This window comes from Apis mellifera, linkage group LG3 (assembly GCF_003254395.2).
Source record: "Apis mellifera strain DH4 linkage group LG3, Amel_HAv3.1, whole genome shotgun sequence".
Lineage (NCBI taxonomy): Eukaryota > Metazoa > Arthropoda > Insecta > Hymenoptera > Apidae > Apis > Apis mellifera.
The window spans coordinates 1-20,135 of NC_037640.1; the positions used below are offsets into that span (position 1 = coordinate 1).

A 20,135-nucleotide genomic window follows, 5' to 3' on the forward strand; every position below is an offset into this window, starting at 1 on the left:
CCCCAGGAGAAGATCCATAATTTGTAATATAACAAATAAATATTTAATAATTAATGTTGTATATTTTAAAAAAGAAAGAAAAAATTATGGAAAATTTTCTATATTATAGTATATTTCTATATAATAAATTTTTAAGATTAATTTATAAAACACTTAATTTTTAATACAATAAATTTTAATTTAGTATAATTAATATATAAATTATAATATTTAAAATAATAATTATAGAATATTCATAGGAATATAATTTTATAAATTTATAATTTATTTTGTTAAGTAATAATATTGGTTTATGCAAATATATTATATGTATAAATATAATTTATAAAAGCATTTATAAAAAATGAATTTTATCGATATTTAATTATGAAGTATTTATTGAACAATCAAATTATTGAAATATTATCAAATTAAGATTTATTATAGTTTTTAAAATTATAATATAAAAATTATCGCATATTTTATTATTAATTAATTAATTAATTATTTATTTACAATGCTTTAATATTTAGAGCATAATATTGAAAATAATAATGAATTTTTAAATCTTTTTAAATAGATAATATATAAAATTAATTTTTTAATTTTTTTATTTTCAAATTTAATCAATAAAAAATAAAAATTATAAAAATAGTCAAATTACATCAACAAGAATATCAATATCAAAGTGGCGAATTCAAAATTATGCTTATTTGAGAATTCAATTTTTAATATTCGATATAGCGGTACTGAAAGAAAAATTGATCCAAGTATATGTAAATCATGAAATCCAGTACTATATAAAAATTGATCTAATAAATTCTATTATTAAAGCAAAAAAAGGAATTTAAATATTTCAATTGTTATAAAATAGTAAAATAATCTCCAACAAAATTGTTAAATAAAATTTTTTAAATTTTAAATTATAATAATTAAATAATAATGGCTTAATATTACTGTAAATCCTGAAGAAATTAAAAAAAATTAAAGTGAATTTGATAATAGAATTTCTATTGATTAAAAATTTAATAGTGGTCATAGTAATCAATTTCAATACTCAATTTCAATATTTTGGAGAAATTATAAAAAAAATGAAGAAAATCCAAATAAAGATACAAAAAATATTAATTATGAAATAATAAGATAAAATTATTCTAAATTTTAAAAAATTAATAATAAAAAATGTAATCCTTGAAATGTTCTTTCTCGAATAATATCACGAAATCAAAATATTATAATTAAAGTGTAAGTATTTATTATTATTTAAAATTATAAGTACAGAAATTGTTTTATAAATTCAAATAGCTGTTCTAATTAAATATATATATAATATAATAATCTAAAAGATAAAATAATTAATCATGGACTATTTGTGACTTATGAAATGGAAAGTTTTTTTTCATTATTTATTAATTAAAATTAATTTGATTCTGAAAAATATAAAATTAAAAGAATCGGAAAATAATATCTTTGAATAATTGATACAAAATTTTAAGTTAATATATATTCTAAATTAATAAATTAATTGGAATTATTGTAATAAAATTTCTATAAAAATATTAATAATGTAACATTAATATCCTGAATTAAATTTGTTGATAATCGATTGATAAAGTTCATTGATAAAGTCGAATAATTAATCTAATTAATTCAATATAATTATAAAATTTATTAAAAATACTGGAGAGTTTTTACTGGAAACCATTTTTTTATTATGGAACATCAAAAGCGTGTAAAATCAATTTTTCAAGTTTCAATATTATATTTCTTTCTCTACATAATTTCATTTCATAATAATTCAAAATGAAACAAAATTTTAAATTATAAAATACTTAATTCTATCTCTATCTCAACGGAGATAGAAAGAAATATATTTCCAGAAGAAATTGTATGAAAAAATGAGAGTTGATTTTACATATTCAAAGAAATTTTCTCTACAAAAATAAATTATTCTATGCATAACATTTTAAAATTTTGTATATACGTAAGTTTTCATTGAAATCAAATCTTTCATGATAATTCAATTTCTTTACAAGTAATAATATCAATAGTCTAAGTTCAATATAATTTTTATAGATAATCCAATAATTTATATTATTTTGTTTGTAAAGTGAAACATGATAGTTTTACTGTATATTACCCGTTTATGCATATTTATGTTTATATGTACATATACATTCGTTTCAATCAGTTCTTTCAGTTTTTTGATCTCTTTTACCTCGTGCCTATCAAATCATTTTTCAAATTGCTAGTACTACATAGCATTTCCTTTTTCTTTTCTTCTTTTTATTTTTTTTTTTTTTTTTTCAATACACAGCTTCTAAATACATAGGAATACTATTAACGAAGATATCATCAGATTTATATTTATTTTCATAAATTTAATCATAAATTTATCTTCAATTTTTTTCTATGATTCGTTTGTTCAATTACATATCGCTTATCATTTTCAAACTTCTATCTAATTTCACCATGCCAATCTCTATCATTGCCTATCATTGAATATATTTTAAATATATAAAAATATATTAGAGAGATATCATATTCTCCTCTAATAAGGAACGATCACATCCGATTCAAAATTTTCAACGATACTATGTGGTAAAATTGTATACATACACATTCTAAATTGAGTCGTTGAATCTAAATATAATTTATTTCCATCTAAACTTTCAATTGTTAAAGTACCATCTCGAAATGTGTATCTCCATCATCCGTAATTAGATTATAGAAATCTAAAATTTTATTTAAATAAAATGTATATTTATTTATTAAGTAAAAATTTCATAAAAGTATTTCATACCAATCTTCTTACCAATGCTTACTATTTTATCTTGTTCATCCTGTTACGTAATACGTTAATGTTAATGTTCTTTTGATATGCTCAAATCATTTTTATCTAAATTAATATTCACAACTTTAAATTCTTCTGAAAACAAAATTATCATTGTATTTGGCAAATGCACATAATCAAACATAAAAAGTATAAAAATGTATGTAAAAATATACGTTTACTATAATCATAGAAGAAGAACAAGAATAATGACGTTAAATTCTGTCTGTTTTAATTTTTTAATCAAAAATGAGAAAAATGAATATTTTAACCTGATGGATGTTTAATCCAAACTTATTATTTTACGGCCATTATATTTTTAGATACAAGTTATTACCGAAGGATCAAAAGTTCCTATATCTGGTAACCAAATTTTCTGCTTCGTTTCATACGTTTAAAGATGATAAAATAGAATAGCTTTAAAGTTAATGGTCGTGCATCTGCATAACATCTTATGGCTGCCTGTGTACGTTGGCAATGACAGGTATATTGGATGAATTTTTTCCTTATAAAAAAAAAAATGTTATTGATATATTTATTACGTGATATATTTATTATATATATTTATTACAAAAATCATTGACGTTAATATTTGTCTTATTCCAGTAATATACATATATAATACATATATATATAATACATATATATATGCACATATATATACATATATAGAGTTTAATTTTTAATTTTATGATTTAAGGAAAACTTACATATTTAAGAAGACTAGAGTCAAAACTTCCTTTACCATTTTCACATGAAAACACAATGCACAATGGATTCTAATGAAACGAGTGTTGTCATTTCATTACAAATTATTAAAAATTTATTAACGGCAATTGAACAATTTTCTTTTCTCACCAAGTTCTTTAAATATTCCATCACAGTATTTACAGTTTTTAGAACATAAACCACGAGATTAGACCATTATAATTTCCACATTGTCGAATATTTACACATTGTCCATTTCCACCTAATACAGTTAAATAATATTATTCTTTATTAGTCATACGACAAATAAATCTTTTTATGAAACCAAATATATTTGAAATGGATTATATTAATTATTAAGAATGTTTATCAATATATTTAAACACAAAATTATTATGAGTTTAAATATTTCTGTTTTATTAAAATTCTTAATTATATGGTATAATTTTTAAAAAAAATGTTCGAAATAACGACACTATGAAATTTCATATGAATTGAAACTATATGTGAGATTTATTTTTATTTATATTCTAAAATTCTATTCTACAAACAATTGTGAATTTTATAATATGAATCTGTAAATATGTTGAAAAAAAATAGTTGAATTATTTACACTATCACACTTTCAAATTAAACAAATAAAGAAAACTAAAGAAAATAAAAATACATCCGTAAACTTTTCAAATATTTATTGTTTAAAATCACTGATTTTCTTTTTTTATTTCTTTTACTAAGCAAATTTTCAAGTTTCATAAAGATTATAATCATTATGGTTACGTAAAATTTATTCGTATTATTCATACACATCTTTTGAAATTATGCATTAAATTTATTTATATATATTATATTTTATAAATATATATTAATATATATTAATATAATTATATATATATATATATATTATATGCGAATATGATTTACAAAATAAAATTCACAGATATCTACTAGAAAATAACGTGATTAAACGTGACGGTCAGAAAACGATATTTAAATTAATAACATATTTTAGCTCTTCTATAACACATTCGATTTAAAATATTAATATTTATATATATAATAATATATATATAGATATTTACAGCATATCGATCAGTATATCGACATTGTTATTAATATAATAACATACCATACCTGTTAACGATATTACTTTTAATTATTTTAATTGTCATAATTTTGATATATATTTAGTTTTAATAAATATATGATATCACGAATTTATTTATCGCACAAATAATACTAATATTACCAGACGATATATATGACAGATTTTCATAAAAATATAAATTATTTTTATTATCAAAAATCTTTATCTTTCTTTAATCTTCACTTTTATAAAAGGATACAATGCGTATCATATACATATAAATATATCAGTATATTGCATATATACTATATATTGTATATTGTATGTATATATATACACATTTATATTTATTCCTTCATATATATGATTTAAATATTAATTTATTTTTTTTTTTCGAAGAGTTTTCTTTTCAATGTATCTAATTTTTGTTAATTAATAATAAGTAAAATATATAATATAAAAATTATTGTAATAAATAATGTAGTTTTTATTTTTGCATATAAATAGATTAAAGCAATATTTTTTATTAGATTAAAATATATTTCACTTATTTATTATTATTATTTTTTTATGATTATTTAAATGATAATGTTATTGAAAATAAAATGCGTAAAATCAATTTAATTTTAAATTTAAATGGTTCGTTTATTAAAGAAATAAAATGTGAAGATATTTTAATTAATATTCCTTTCTCTTAAGAAATGTTTAATGTTATTATAATAATAATTATGATTAAGAAACAATTAATCGATTATTAATAATTGAATTTATTGGGACAGGTTAAAAATAATATAGGAGAAATTAAATTGATATACAATTAAATAAATTAATAAATTGATGGGTTTATAATAAATATTATTTAAATAAATTCTTGAGATTGTTGAAATTATGGTTGTAATAAATTTTAGATAAAATTAAAATTGGTTGTTATAATAGAATTTATTATAAATTATTAATTTAATTATATATATAATAAATATTTATTCGTTCAATAAATAGTTTAATTAAAAATATGATAATTTTGGAATTATCGATGTTTAATAATTAATTTTTGAAATTTTAAATAAACTTAGCTAAAATATCATTTTATATATTTTTTAATTTACAAAATTAAATAGTTTTAAATTAAACTATTTAGCTAAATAATAATTAAAATTTATTAAATAATATTTTCCATAATTTTATTATTTTTTATATTTACATTACACTATAATGTGAATTTTCTAAGATTTTTAATTTTAACACAATTTTGGTTATTATTAGTTTTATTTTTACTATTGGTAATTAATAATGAAATTAATACAATGATTATTTTTAATTTTATATCTTTCTGTTTATTGAATTAGTATTTGGATTTTCATTATTGGTAAGAAAAATTGTATATTAGATATCAAATTAAGAATATAATATTAATAATTAAATTATTGATATTAGATATTAGTATTATCAATAGATTTAGAGTTCCTTAATTAATGTTTTGTAATTTATTTATATTATTTATTTAAAAAATATAATAATTTACAATGTAATTATAATCATATTTTAATTAATTTATTTAATTTTAATCGAATCGAATGGATTTTTATTTTTGTAATTTTACTTCATAATTTTTTATGATTTAATTATTAACTTTATGAGTTTTTGGATTAATTTTTTTATCATTAATAATAATAGAATAAATTGTTTGTTTATAATTTATTCCATTTTATTAGTTTTTATATCAATAAATTTATTGGTATTTTATTTTTTTATGATTTTTTAGTTTTATTATTGATTTTTATTTAGTTAGTCAAATGAGAATATAGTGAAATCGTTGATTATCAGGATTTATTTAATATTTCTATAATTTTTTCATTATCTATATTATATATTATTTATTATTTATTGAAATGATTGTAGTTAAATTTTATTAAATTGTAGATTAATTGAAATATTAAACTTAAATTTAAACTTAATTTAATATTATTTATATTTATCGATATCATTTTTAATTAAATTCCAATTTATTTATTTCATGGTTGATTATTAAATGCTCATGTTAAAGCACTTTATTATGTATCAATAACTTTAGCTTCAATTATATTGAATTAGAGGGTATGGAATATTACGATTAATAATAATTTCTAAGAATAAATTTATTTTTATGCAAAATATTTTAATCGTAATTAATTCATTTGGAATTTTAATCAATTTTAAGATTAAGATATGTTTATCTCAGTATGATATAAAATCTATCATTGCAATTTCATCAATTGTACATATAGGATTAATAATTATAAGAATATCAACTTTTCTTTAAAGAATAATTTTTTTTTTAAGAATAAATGGTTATTTATAGTGGTTATTTAATTAATAATTTCTCATGGTTTTAGATCTTCAGGATTATTTTTTTTTAATAAATGTAATTTATAAACAAATTAATAAACGTTAATATTTGTTAATAAAGGTATAATTATTTCATACCTACAATATCATCATTTTGATTTATAATATGTTCATATAATATAGCATCATCTGTTTCATTAAATTTAATAAGTAAAATTATGTTAATTGGTTTAGTATCATGATTAAAATTTATAATAATTATTTTAATAATATATTGTTTATTTAGATTTTATTAATATTTATTAATCATGGAAAGATTTATATAAAACTTAAAATCAACAATGGTTCATTGATTGAATATTTTATTTCAATAATACATTGAATTCCATTAAATTTAATGTTTTTAAATTATATTTTATTTAATGTTTATTTAAATAGTTTAATAAAAATATTGATTTGTCAAATCAATGATATAATATAAATTTATTTTAAATTATCATAAAAATATTAATTTGTAAAATTTCGTTATTTAAATTTAGATTATTTATTATATTATTAAGATTGTATCTTTTTGAATGAAATATTTATACATTTAATTCTATAAAATTTAATTTTTTTATAATAATTGATTATAAATCATTTATATTTATTTTCTTAGTAAGGATAATTTTTTTTATAATTATTATTTACAAAATTAGATATATTAGATATATTAGATTTAAGAGAATTAAAAAAAAATCAGTTTTTATATTTAATAGTTTTATTTTTAATTTCTATATGTAATACTTTTGTATTTATATTTAATAACTTTATTTTTAATTTCTATAATTTTAAGACCAAATATATCAATTATCAATTATTTTAGGTTGAGATGGGTTAGGATTAATTTCTTATTGTTTAGTAATTTATTATATAAAAATAAAATCATTTACTTCAGGTACAATTACTATTATTTTAAATCGTTGATGCTGATATTGGATTATTATTAATTATATATTTAATAACTTATCGTGGAAGATGAAATTTATCTTTTTATAATAAACAAATGAATTTACAATAATTTCTTTGTTATTAATAGCTTTTATTAAAAGAGCTCAAATTCCATTTACATATTTCCATTTTTGTTATTATTCTAAGGATTTAATTATTGAATGTTTCTTTTCTAGAAAAATAAATTATTTTTCAATGATACATTTAATTATTGGAACAATTTTAACCGTTTCATATTCTTTTCCAATAATTTTAATAATAACAAATAAATATTTAATAATTAATGTTGTATAATTTTAAAAAAGAAAGAAAAAATTATGGAAATTTCTATATATATTAGTATATTTCTATAATAATAATTTTAAGATTAATTTATAAAACATTAATTTTTAATACAATAAATTTTAATTTATGTATAATTAATATATAAATTAATAATATTTAAAATAATAATTATAGGAATAATTATAGGATATAATTTTATAAATTTATAAATTTATTTTGTTAAGTAATAATATTGGTTTATTGCAAATATTATTTATATGTATAAATATAATTTATAAAAGAATTTATAAAAAATGAATTTTATCGATATTTAATTATGAAGTATTTATTGAAAAATCAATTATTGAAATATTATCAAATTAAATTTATATAGTTTTAAAATTACTAATATAAAAATTAATGCATTTTTATTTATTAATTAATTAATTAAATTATTTATTTAAATAGCTTATATTTAGAGCATAATATTGAAAATAATAATGAAAATTTTTAAATCTTTTAAATAGATAATAATATATAATTTTAATTTTTTAATTTTTAAATTTGAATCAATAAATAAATAAAAATGTATAAAAATAGTCAAATTACATCAACAAAATATCAATATCAAATGGCTAATTCAAAATTTACATTATGTTTATTTGAGAAATGAATTTTTAATATTCGATATAGCGGTACTGAAAGAAAAATTGATCCAATTAGTATATGTAAATCATGAAATCCAGTAGCTATATTAAAAATTGATTCATAAATTCTATCATTAAAGCAAAAAAAGGAATTTAAATATTCAATTGTTTATAAAATAGTAAAATAAATCTCTAACAAAATTGTTAAATAAAATTTTTTAAATTTTAAATTATTAATAATTAAATAATAATGGCTTAATATTACTGTAAATCCTGAAGAAATTAAAAAAAATGAAATGAATGTGATAATAGAATTTCTATTGGATTAAAAAATTAATACTTTTTAGTGGTCATAATAATCAATTTCAATATCAATTTCAATATTTGGAGAAATTATTAAAAAAATGAAAGAAAATCCAAAATAAAGATACAAAAAATATTAATTCTGAAATAATAGATAAAATTATTCTAAATTTTAAAAAATTAATAATAAAAAATGTAATCCTTGAAATGTTCTTTCTCGAATAATATCACGAAATCAAAATATTATAATTAAAGTGTACGTATTAATTATTATTTAAAATTATAAGTAAAGAAATTGTTTTATAAATTCAAATAGCTGTTCTAAATAAATATATAATATAATAATCTAAAAGATAAAATAATTAGTCATGGACTATTTGTGACTGTATGAAATGGAAAGTTTTTTTTCATTATTTATTAATTAAAATTAATTTGATTCTGAAAAATATAAAATTAAAAGAATCGAAAATACATATCTTTGAATAATTGATACAAAAATTTCTAAAGTTAATAATATATTCTAAATTAATAAATTAATTGGAATTATTGTAATAAAATTTCTAATAAAAATATCTAATAATGTTAACATTAAATATCCTGAAATTAAATTTGTTGATAATCGAATTGATAAAGTTCATTGATAAAGTCGAATAATTAATCTAATTAATTCAATAATAATTATAAAATTTATTAAAAATACTGGAGAGTTTTTACTGGAAACCATTTTTTTATTATGGAACATCAAAAGCGTGTAAAATCAATTTTTCAAGTTTCAATATTATATTTCTTTCTCTACATAATTTCATTTCATAATAATTCAAAATGAAACAAAATTTTAAATTATAAAATACTTAATTCTATCTCTATCTCAACGGAGATAGAAAGAAATATATTTCCAGAAGAAATTGTATGAAAAAATGAGAGTTGATTTTACATATTCAAAGAAATTTTCTCTACAAAAATAAATTATTCTATGCATAACATTTTAAAATTTTGTATATACGTAAGTTTTCATTGAAATCAAATCTTTCATGATAATTCAATTTCTTTACAAGTAATAATATCAATAGTCTAAGTTCAATATAATTTTTATAGATAATCCAATAATTTATATTATTTTGTTTGTAAAGTGAAACATGATAGTTTTACTGTATATTACCCGTTTATGCATATTTATGTTTATATGTACGTATACATTCGTTTCAATCAGTTCTTTCAGTTTTTTGATCTCTTTTACCTCGTGCCTATCAAATCATTTTTCAAATTGCTAGTACTACATAGCATTTCCTTTTTCTTTTCTTCTTCTTATTTTTTTTTTTTTTTCAATACACAGCTTCTAAATACATAGGAATACTATTAACGAAGATATCATCAGATTTATATTTATTTTCATAAATTTAATCATAAATTTATCTTCAATTTTTTTCTATGATTCGTTTGTTCAATTACATATCGCTTATCATTTTCAAACTTCTATCTAATTTCACCATGCCAATCTCTATCATTGCCTATCATTGAATATATTTTAAATATATAAAAATATATTAGAGAGATATCATATTCTCCTCTAATAAGGAACGATCACATCCGATTCAAAATTTTCAACGATACTATGTGGTAAAATTGTATACATACACATTCTAAATTGAGTCGTTGAATCTAAATATAATTTATTTCCATCTAAACTTTCAATTGTTAAAGTACCATCTCGAAATGTGTATCTCCATCATCCGTAATTAGATTATCGAAATCTAAAATTTTATTTAAATAAAATGTATATTTATTTATTAAGTAAAAATTTCATAAAAGTATTTCATACCAATCTTCTTACCAATGCTTACTACTTTATCTTGTTCATCCTGTTACGTAATACGTTAATGATAATGTTCTTTTGATATGCTCAAATCATTTTTATCTAAATTAATATTCACAACTTTAAATTCTTCTGAAAACAAAATTATCATTGTATTTGGCAAATGCACATAATCAAACATAAAAAGTATAAAAATGTATGTAAAAATATACGTTTACTATAATCATAGAAGAAGAACAAGAATAATGATGTTAAATTCTGTCTGTTTTAATTTTTTAATCAAAAATGAGAAAAATGAATATTTTAACCTGATGGATGTTTAATCCAAACTTATTATTTTACGGCCATTATATTTTTAGATACAAGTTATTACCGAAGGATCAAAAGTTCCTATATCTGGTAACCAAATTTTCTGCTTCGTTTCATACGTTTAAAGATGATAAAATAGAATAGCTTTAAAGTTAATGGTCGTGCATCTGCATAACATCTTATGGCTGCCTGTGTACGTTGGCAATGACAGGTATATTGGATGAATTTTTTCCTTATAAAAAAAAAAATGTTATTGATATATTTATTACGTGATATATTTATTATATATATTTATTACAAAAATCATTGACGTTAATATTTGTCTTATTCCAGTAATATAATATATATACATATATATATATAATACATATATATATAATACATATATATATACACATATATATACATATATAGAGTTTAATTTTTAATTTTATGATTTAAGGAAAACTTACATATTTAAGAAGACTAGAGTCAAAACTTCCTTTACCATTTTCACATGAAAACACAATGCACAATGGATTCTAATGAAACGAGTGTTGTCATTTCATTACAAATTATTAAAAATTTATTAACGGCAATTGAACAATTTTCTTTTCTCACCAAGTTCTTTAAATATTCCATCACAGTATTTACAGTTTTTAGAACATAAACCACGAGATTAGACCATTATAATTTCCACATTGTCGAATATTTACACATTGTCCATTTCCACCTAATACAGTTAAATAATATTATTCTTTATTAGTCATACGACAAATAAATCTTTTTATGAAACAAAATATATTTGAAATGGATTATTATTATTATTAAGAATGTTTATCAATATATTTAAACACAAAAATTATTATGAGTTTAAATATTTCTGTTTTATTAAAATTCTTAATTATATGGTATAATTTTTAAACAAAATGTTCGAAATAACGACACTATGAAATTTCATATGAATTGAAACTATATGTGAGATTTATTTTTATTTATATTCTAAAATTCTATTCTACAAACAATTGTGAATTTTATAATATGAATCTGTAAATATGTTGAAAAAAAATAGTTGAATTATTTACACTATCACACTTTCAAATTAAACAAATAAAGAAAACTAAAGAAAATTAAAATACATCCGTAAACTTTTCAAATATTTATTGTTTCAAATCACTGATTTTCTTTTTTTTATTTCTTTTTACTGACAAATTTTCAAGTTTCATAAAGATTATAATCATTATGGTTACGTAAAATTTATTCGTATTATTCATACCAATCTTTTGAAATTATGCATTAAATTTATATTATATATATTATATTTTTATAAATTATATTTTAAATATATATATATATATATATATGCGAATATGATTTACAAAATAAAAATTCACAGAATATCTACTAGAAAATAACGTGATTAAACGTGACGGCAGAAAACGATATTTAAATTAAATAACCTATTTTAGCTCTTCTATAACAACATTCGATTTAAAATATTATATATATATATATATAGATATTTACAGCATATCGATCAGTATATCGACATTGTTATTAATTATAATAACATACCATACCTGTTAACGATATTACTTTTAATTATTTTAATTGTCATAATTTTGATATATATTTAGTTTTAATAAATATATGATATCACGAATTTATTTATCGCACAAATAATACTAATATTACCAGACGATATATATGACAGATTTTCATAAAAATATAAATTATTTTTATTATCAAAAATCTTTATCTTTCTTTAATCTTCACTTTTATAAAAGGATACAATGCGTACCATATACATATATACATATACAGTATATTGTATATACTATATATTGTATATTGTATGTATATATACACATTTATATTATATTCATATATATTGATTTAAATATTAACTTATTTTTTTTTTTCGAAGAGTTTTCTTTTCAATGTATCTAATTTTTGTTATTAATAATAAGGTAAAAATATATAATATAAAAATTATTGTAATAAATAATGTAGTTTTTATTTTTGCATATAAATAGATTAAAGCAATATTTTTTATTAGATTAAAATATATTTCATTATTTATTATTATTATTTTTTTATGATTATTTAAATGATAATGTTATTGAAAATAAAATGCGTAAAATCAATTTAATTTTAAATTTTAAAGGTTCGTTTATTAAAGAAATAAAATGTGAAGATATTTTAATTAATATTCCTTTCTCTTAAAGAAAATGTTTAATGTTATTATAATTAATAATTATGATTGAGAAACAGTTAATGATTAATTAATAATGAATTTATTGGACAGATTAAAAATAATATAGGAGAAATATAAATTGAATATACAATTAAATAAATTAATAAAATTGATGGTTTATAATAAATATTATTTAAATAAATTCTTGAGATTGTTGAAATTATGGTTGATAATAAAATTTTAGGTAAAATTAAAATTGTTGTTATAATGAATTTATTATAAATTATAATTTTAATTATATATATAATAAATATTTATCGTTCAAAAAATAGTTTAATTAAAAATGATAATTTTGGGAATTATCGATGTTTAATAATTTAAATTTTTTTGAAATTTTAAATAAACTTAGCTAAAATATCATTTTATATATTTTTAATTTACAAAATTAAATAGTTTTAAATTAAACTATTTAGCTAAATAATAATTAAAATTTATTAAATTAATATTTTTCATAATTTTATTATTTTTTATATTTACATTACACTATAATGTGAATTTTCTAAGATTTTTAATTTTAACACAATTTTTGGTTATTATTAGTTTTATTTTATACTATTGGTAATTAATACATGAAATTAATACATGATTATTTTTAATTTTTTTAATCTTTTCTGTTTATTGAATTAGTTTTGGATTTATCATTATTGGTAAGAATAAATTGTATATTAGATCATCAAAAATTAAGAATATTAATTAAAATTAATATTTATTAATTTAGTATTATCATGATTTTATTAATGTTTGTATATTTATTTATATTATTTATTAAAAATATAAATAATTTAAATGTAATTATAATCATATTATTAATAAATTTATTTAATTTTAATCGAATCGAATGAATTTTTATTTTTTGTAATTTTACTTTCAATAATTTTTCTTATGATTTAATAATATTAACTTTATGAGTTTTTGGATTAATTTTTTTATCATTAAATAATAATAGAATAAATTGTTTGTTTATAAATTTATTCCATTATTATTAGTTTTTATATCAATAAATTTATTGGTATTTTATTTATTTTATGATTTTTAGTTTTATTATTGATTTTTTATTTAGTTAGTCAAATGAGAATATAGTGAAAATCGTTGATTATCAGGACTTTATTTAATATTTTCTATAATAATTTTTTCATTATCTATATTATATATTATTTATTATATTTATTGAAATGATTGTAGATTAAATTTTATTAAATTGTAGATTAATTGAAATATTAAACTTAAATTTAAACTTAAATTTAATATTATTTATATATTTATCGATATCATTTTTAATTAAAATTCCAATTTATTTATTTCATGGTTGATTATTAAATGCTCATGTTAAAGCACTTTATTATGTATCAATAACTTTAGCTTCAATTATATTGAAATTAGGAGGGTATGGAATATTACGATTAATAATAATTTCTAAGAATAAATTTATTTTTATGCAAAATATTTTAATCGTAATTAATTCATTTGGAATTTTAATCAATTTTAAGATTAAGATACGTTTATCTCAGTATGATATAAAATCTATCATTGCAATTTCATCAATTGTACATATAGGATTAATAATTATAAGAATATCAACTTTTCTTTAAAGAATAATTTTTTTTTAAGAATAAATGGTTATTTATAGTGGTTATTTAATTAATAATTTCTCATGGTTTTAGATCTTCAGGATTATTTTTTTTTAATAAATGTAATTTATAAACAAATTAATAAACGTTTAATATTTGTTAATAAAGGTATAATTAATTTCACCTACAATATCATCATTTTGATTTATAATATGTTCATATAATATAGCATCATCTGTTTCATTAAATTTAATAAGTAAAATTATGTTAATTGGTTTAGTATCATGATTAAAATTTATAATAATTATTTTAATAATATATTGTTTATTTAGATTTTATTAATATTTATTAATCATGGAAAGATTTATATAAAACTTAAAATCAACAATGGTTCATTGATTGAATATTTTATTTCAATAATACATTGAATTCCATTAAATTTAATGTTTTTAAAATTATATTTTATTTAATGTTTATTTAAATAGTTTAATAAAATATTGATTTGTCAAATCAATGATATAAATATAAATTTATTTTAAATTATCATAAAAATATTAATTTGTAAAATTTCGTTATTTAAATTTAGATTATTTATTATATTATTAAGATTGTATCTTTTTGAATGAAATATTTATACATTTAATTCTATAAAATTTAATTTTTTTATAATAATTGATTATAAATCATTTATATTTATTTTCTTAGTAAGGATAATTTTTTTATAATTATTATTTACAAAATTAGATATATTAGATATATTAGATTTAAGAGAATTAAAAAAGAAATCAGTTTTTATATTTAATAGTTTTATTTTTAATTTCTATATGTAATACTTTTGTATTTATATTTAATAACTTTATTTTTAATTTCTATAATTTTAAGACCAAATATATCAATTATCAATTATTTTAGGTTGAGATGGGTTAGGATTAATTTCTTATTGTTTAGTAATTTATTATATAAAAATAAAATCATTTACTTCAGGTACAATTACTATTATTTTAAATCGTTGATGCTGATATTGGATTATTATTAATTATATATTTAATAACTTATCGTGGAAGATGAAATTTATCTTTTTATAATAAACAAATGAATTTACAATAATTTCTTTGTTATTAATAGCTTTTATTAAAAGAGCTCAAATTCCATTTACATATTTCCATTTTTGTTATTATTCTAAGGATTTAATTATTGAATGTTTCTTTTCTAGAAAAATAAATTATTTTTCAATGATACATTTAATTATTGGAACAATTTTAACCGTTTCATATTCTTTTCCAATAATTTTAATAATAACAAATAAATATTTAATAATTAATGTTGTATAATTTTAAAAAAGAAAGAAAAAATTATGGAAATTTCTATATATATTAGTATATTTCTATAATAATAATTTTAAGATTAATTTATAAAACATTAATTTTTAATACAATAAATTTTAATTTATGTATAATTAATATATAAATTAATAATATTTAAAATAATAATTATAGGAATAATTATAGGATATAATTTTATAAATTTATAAATTTATTTTGTTAAGTAATAATATTGGTTTATTGCAAATATTATTTATATGTATAAATATAATTTATAAAAGAATTTATAAAAAATGAATTTTATCGATATTTAATTATGAAGTATTTATTGAAAAATCAATTATTGAAATATTATCAAATTAAATTTATATAGTTTTAAAATTACTAATATAAAAATTAATGCATTTTTATTTATTAATTAATTAATTAAATTATTTATTTAAATAGCTTATATTTAGAGCATAATATTGAAAATAATAATGAAAATTTTTAAATCTTTTAAATAGATAATAATATATAATTTTAATTTTTTAATTTTTAAATTTGAATCAATAAATAAATAAAAATGTATAAAAATAGTCAAATTACATCAACAAAATATCAATATCAAATGGCTAATTCAAAATTTACATTATGTTTATTTGAGAAATGAATTTTTAATATTCGATATAGCGGTACTGAAAGAAAAATTGATCCAATTAGTATATGTAAATCATGAAATCCAGTAGCTATATTAAAAATTGATTCATAAATTCTATCATTAAAGCAAAAAAGGAATTTAAATATTCAATTGTTTATAAAATAGTAAAATAAATCTCTAACAAAATTGTTAAATAAAATTTTTTAAATTTTAAATTATTAATAATTAAATAATAATGGCTTAATATTACTGTAAATCCTGAAGAAATTAAAAAAAATGAAATGAATGTGATAATAGAATTTCTATTGGATTAAAAAATGTAATACTTTTTAGTGGTCATAATAATCAATTTCAATATCAATTTCAATATTTGGAGAAATTATTAAAAAAATGAAAGAAAATCCAAAATAAAGATACAAAAATATTAATTCTGAAATAATAGATAAAATTATTCTAAATTTTAAAAAATTAATAATAAAAAATGTAATCCTTGAAATGTTCTTTCTCGAATAATATCACGAAATCAAAATATTATAATTAAAGTGTACGTATTAATTATTATTTAAAATTATAAGTAAAGAAATTGTTTTATAAATTCAAATAGCTGTTCTAAATAAATATATAATATAATAATCTAAAAGATAAAATAATTAGTCATGGACTATTTGTGACTGTATGAAATGGAAAGTTTTTTTTCATTATTTATTAATTAAAATTAATTTGATTCTGAAAAATATAAAATTAAAAGAATCGAAAATACATATCTTTGAATAATTGATACAAAAATTTCTAAAGTTAATAATATATTCTAAATTAATAAATTAATTGGAATTATTGTAATAAAATTTCTAATAAAAATATCTAATAATGTTAACATTAAATATCCTGAAATTAAATTTGTTGATAATCGAATTGATAAAGTTCATTGATAAAGTCGAATAATTAATCTAATTAATTCAATAATAATTATAAAATTTATTAAAATACTGGAGAGTTTTTACTGGAAACCATTTTTTTATTATGGAACATCAAAAGCGTGTAAAATCAATTTTTCAAGTTTCAATATTATATTTCTTTCTCTACATAATTTCATTTCATAATAATTCAAAATGAAACAAAATTTTAAATTATAAAATACTTAATTCTATCTCTATCTCAACGGAGATAGAAAGAAATATATTTCCAGAAGAAATTGTATGAAAAAATGAGAGTTGATTTTACATATTCAAAGAAATTTTCTCTACAAAAATAAATTATTCTATGCATAACATTTTAAAATTTTGTATATACGTAAGTTTTCATTGAAATCAAATCTTTCATGATAATTCAATTTCTTTACAAGTAATAATATCAATAGTCTAAGTTCAATATAATTTTTATAGATATCCAATAATTTATATTTGTTTGTAAGTGAAACATGATAGTTTTACTGTAATTACCTTTATGACAAACAAAATAATATAAAATTATTATCTATAAAATTATATGAAATTATTGATATTAACAATTGATATTATTACTTGTAAAGAAATTGAATATTCATGAAAGATTTGATTTCAATGAAAACTTACGTATATACAAAATTTAAAATGTTATGCATAGAATAATTTATTTTTGTAGAGAAAATTTCTTTGAATATGTAAAATCAACTCTCATTTTTTCATACAATTTCTTCTGGAAATATATTTCTTTCTATCTCCGTTGAGATAGAGATAGAATTAAGTATTTTATAATTTAAAATTTTGTTTCATTTTGAATTATTATGAAATGAAATTATGTAGAGAAAGAAATATAATATTGAAACTTGAAAAATTGATTTTACACGCTTTTGATGTTCCATAATAAAAAAATGGTTTCCAGTAAAAACTCTGCAGTATTTTTAATAAATTTTATAATTATTATTGAATTAATTAGATTAATTATTCGACTTTATCAATGAACTTTATCAATTCGATTATCAACAAATTTAATTTCAGGATATTTAATGTTAACATTATTAGATATTTTTATTAGAAATTTTATTACAATAATTCCAATTAATTTATTAATTAGAATATATTATTAACTTTAGAAATTTTTGTATCAATTATCAAAGATATGTATTTCGATTCTTTTAATTTTATATTTTTCAGAATCAAATTAATTTTAATTAATAAATAATGAAAAAAAACTTTCCATTTCATACAGTCACAAATAGTCCATGACTAATTATTTTATCTTTTAGATTATTATATTATATATTTATTTAGAACAGCTATTTGAATTTATAAAACAATTTCTTTACTTATAATTTTAAATATAATTAATACGTACATTTTAATTATAATATTTTGATTTCGTGATATTATTCGAGAAAGAACATTTCAAGGATTACATTTTTTATTATTAATTTTTAAAATTTAGAATAATTTTATCTATTATTTCAGAATTAATATTTTTTGTATCTTTATTTGGATTTTCTTTCATTTTTTTAATAATTTCTCCAAATATTGAAATTGATATTGAAATTGATTATTATGACCACTAGAAAGTATTAAATTTTTTAATCCAATAGAAATTCTATTATCAAATTCATTTCATTTTTTTTAATTTCTTCAGGATTTACAGTAATATTAAGCCATTATTATTTAATTATTAATAATTTAAAATTTTAAAAATTTTATTTAACAATTTTGTTAGAGATTTATTTTACTATTTATAAACAATTGAATATTTAAATTCCTTTTTTGCTTTAATGATAGAATTTATGAATCAATTTTTAATATAGCTACTGGATTTCATGATTTACATATACTAATTGGATCAATTTTTCTTTCAGTACCGCTATATCGAATATTAAAAATTCATTTCTCAAATAAACATAATGTAAATTTTGAATTAGCCATTTGATATTGATATTTGTTGATGTAATTTGACTATTTTATACATTTTATTTATTTATTGATTCAAATTTAAAAATTAAAAATTAAAATTATATATTATTATCTATTTAAAAGATTAAAAATTTTCATTATTATTTCAATATTATGCTCTAAATATAAGCTATTTAAATAAATAATTTAATTAATTAATTAATAAATAAAAATGCATTAATTTTTATATTAGTAATTTTAA

General features: G+C 16.6%; 1 long non-coding RNA gene across 50 annotated transcripts in view; it reads right to left on the reverse strand.

Annotated features, from left to right (window-relative positions):
• Positions 1 to 2,103: 2,103 nt before the first annotated feature.
• The window catches only part of LOC100577216, a 35,911-nt gene continuing 17,879 nt past the window's right edge, over positions 2,104 to 20,135 (reverse strand). For 29 of the 50 annotated variants that reach the window (XR_003304313.1, XR_003304294.1, XR_003304319.1 and 26 more), the window contains 8 exons: positions 11,708 to 11,967; positions 11,320 to 11,487; positions 10,965 to 11,078; positions 10,769 to 10,884; positions 3,523 to 3,782; positions 3,150 to 3,317; positions 2,795 to 2,908; positions 2,104 to 2,714 (listed from right to left, as the gene is read on the reverse strand). This is a non-coding gene — a long non-coding RNA (uncharacterized LOC100577216). Of the gene's footprint in view, positions 2,715 to 2,794; positions 2,909 to 3,084; positions 3,318 to 3,522; positions 3,783 to 4,651; positions 4,727 to 10,768; positions 10,885 to 10,952; positions 11,079 to 11,254; positions 11,488 to 11,707; positions 11,968 to 12,510; positions 12,711 to 12,814; positions 12,891 to 20,135 lie in introns of those variants that run through there. The other 21 variants (XR_003304340.1, XR_003304341.1, XR_003304308.1 and 18 more) reach the window with 21 other exon arrangements.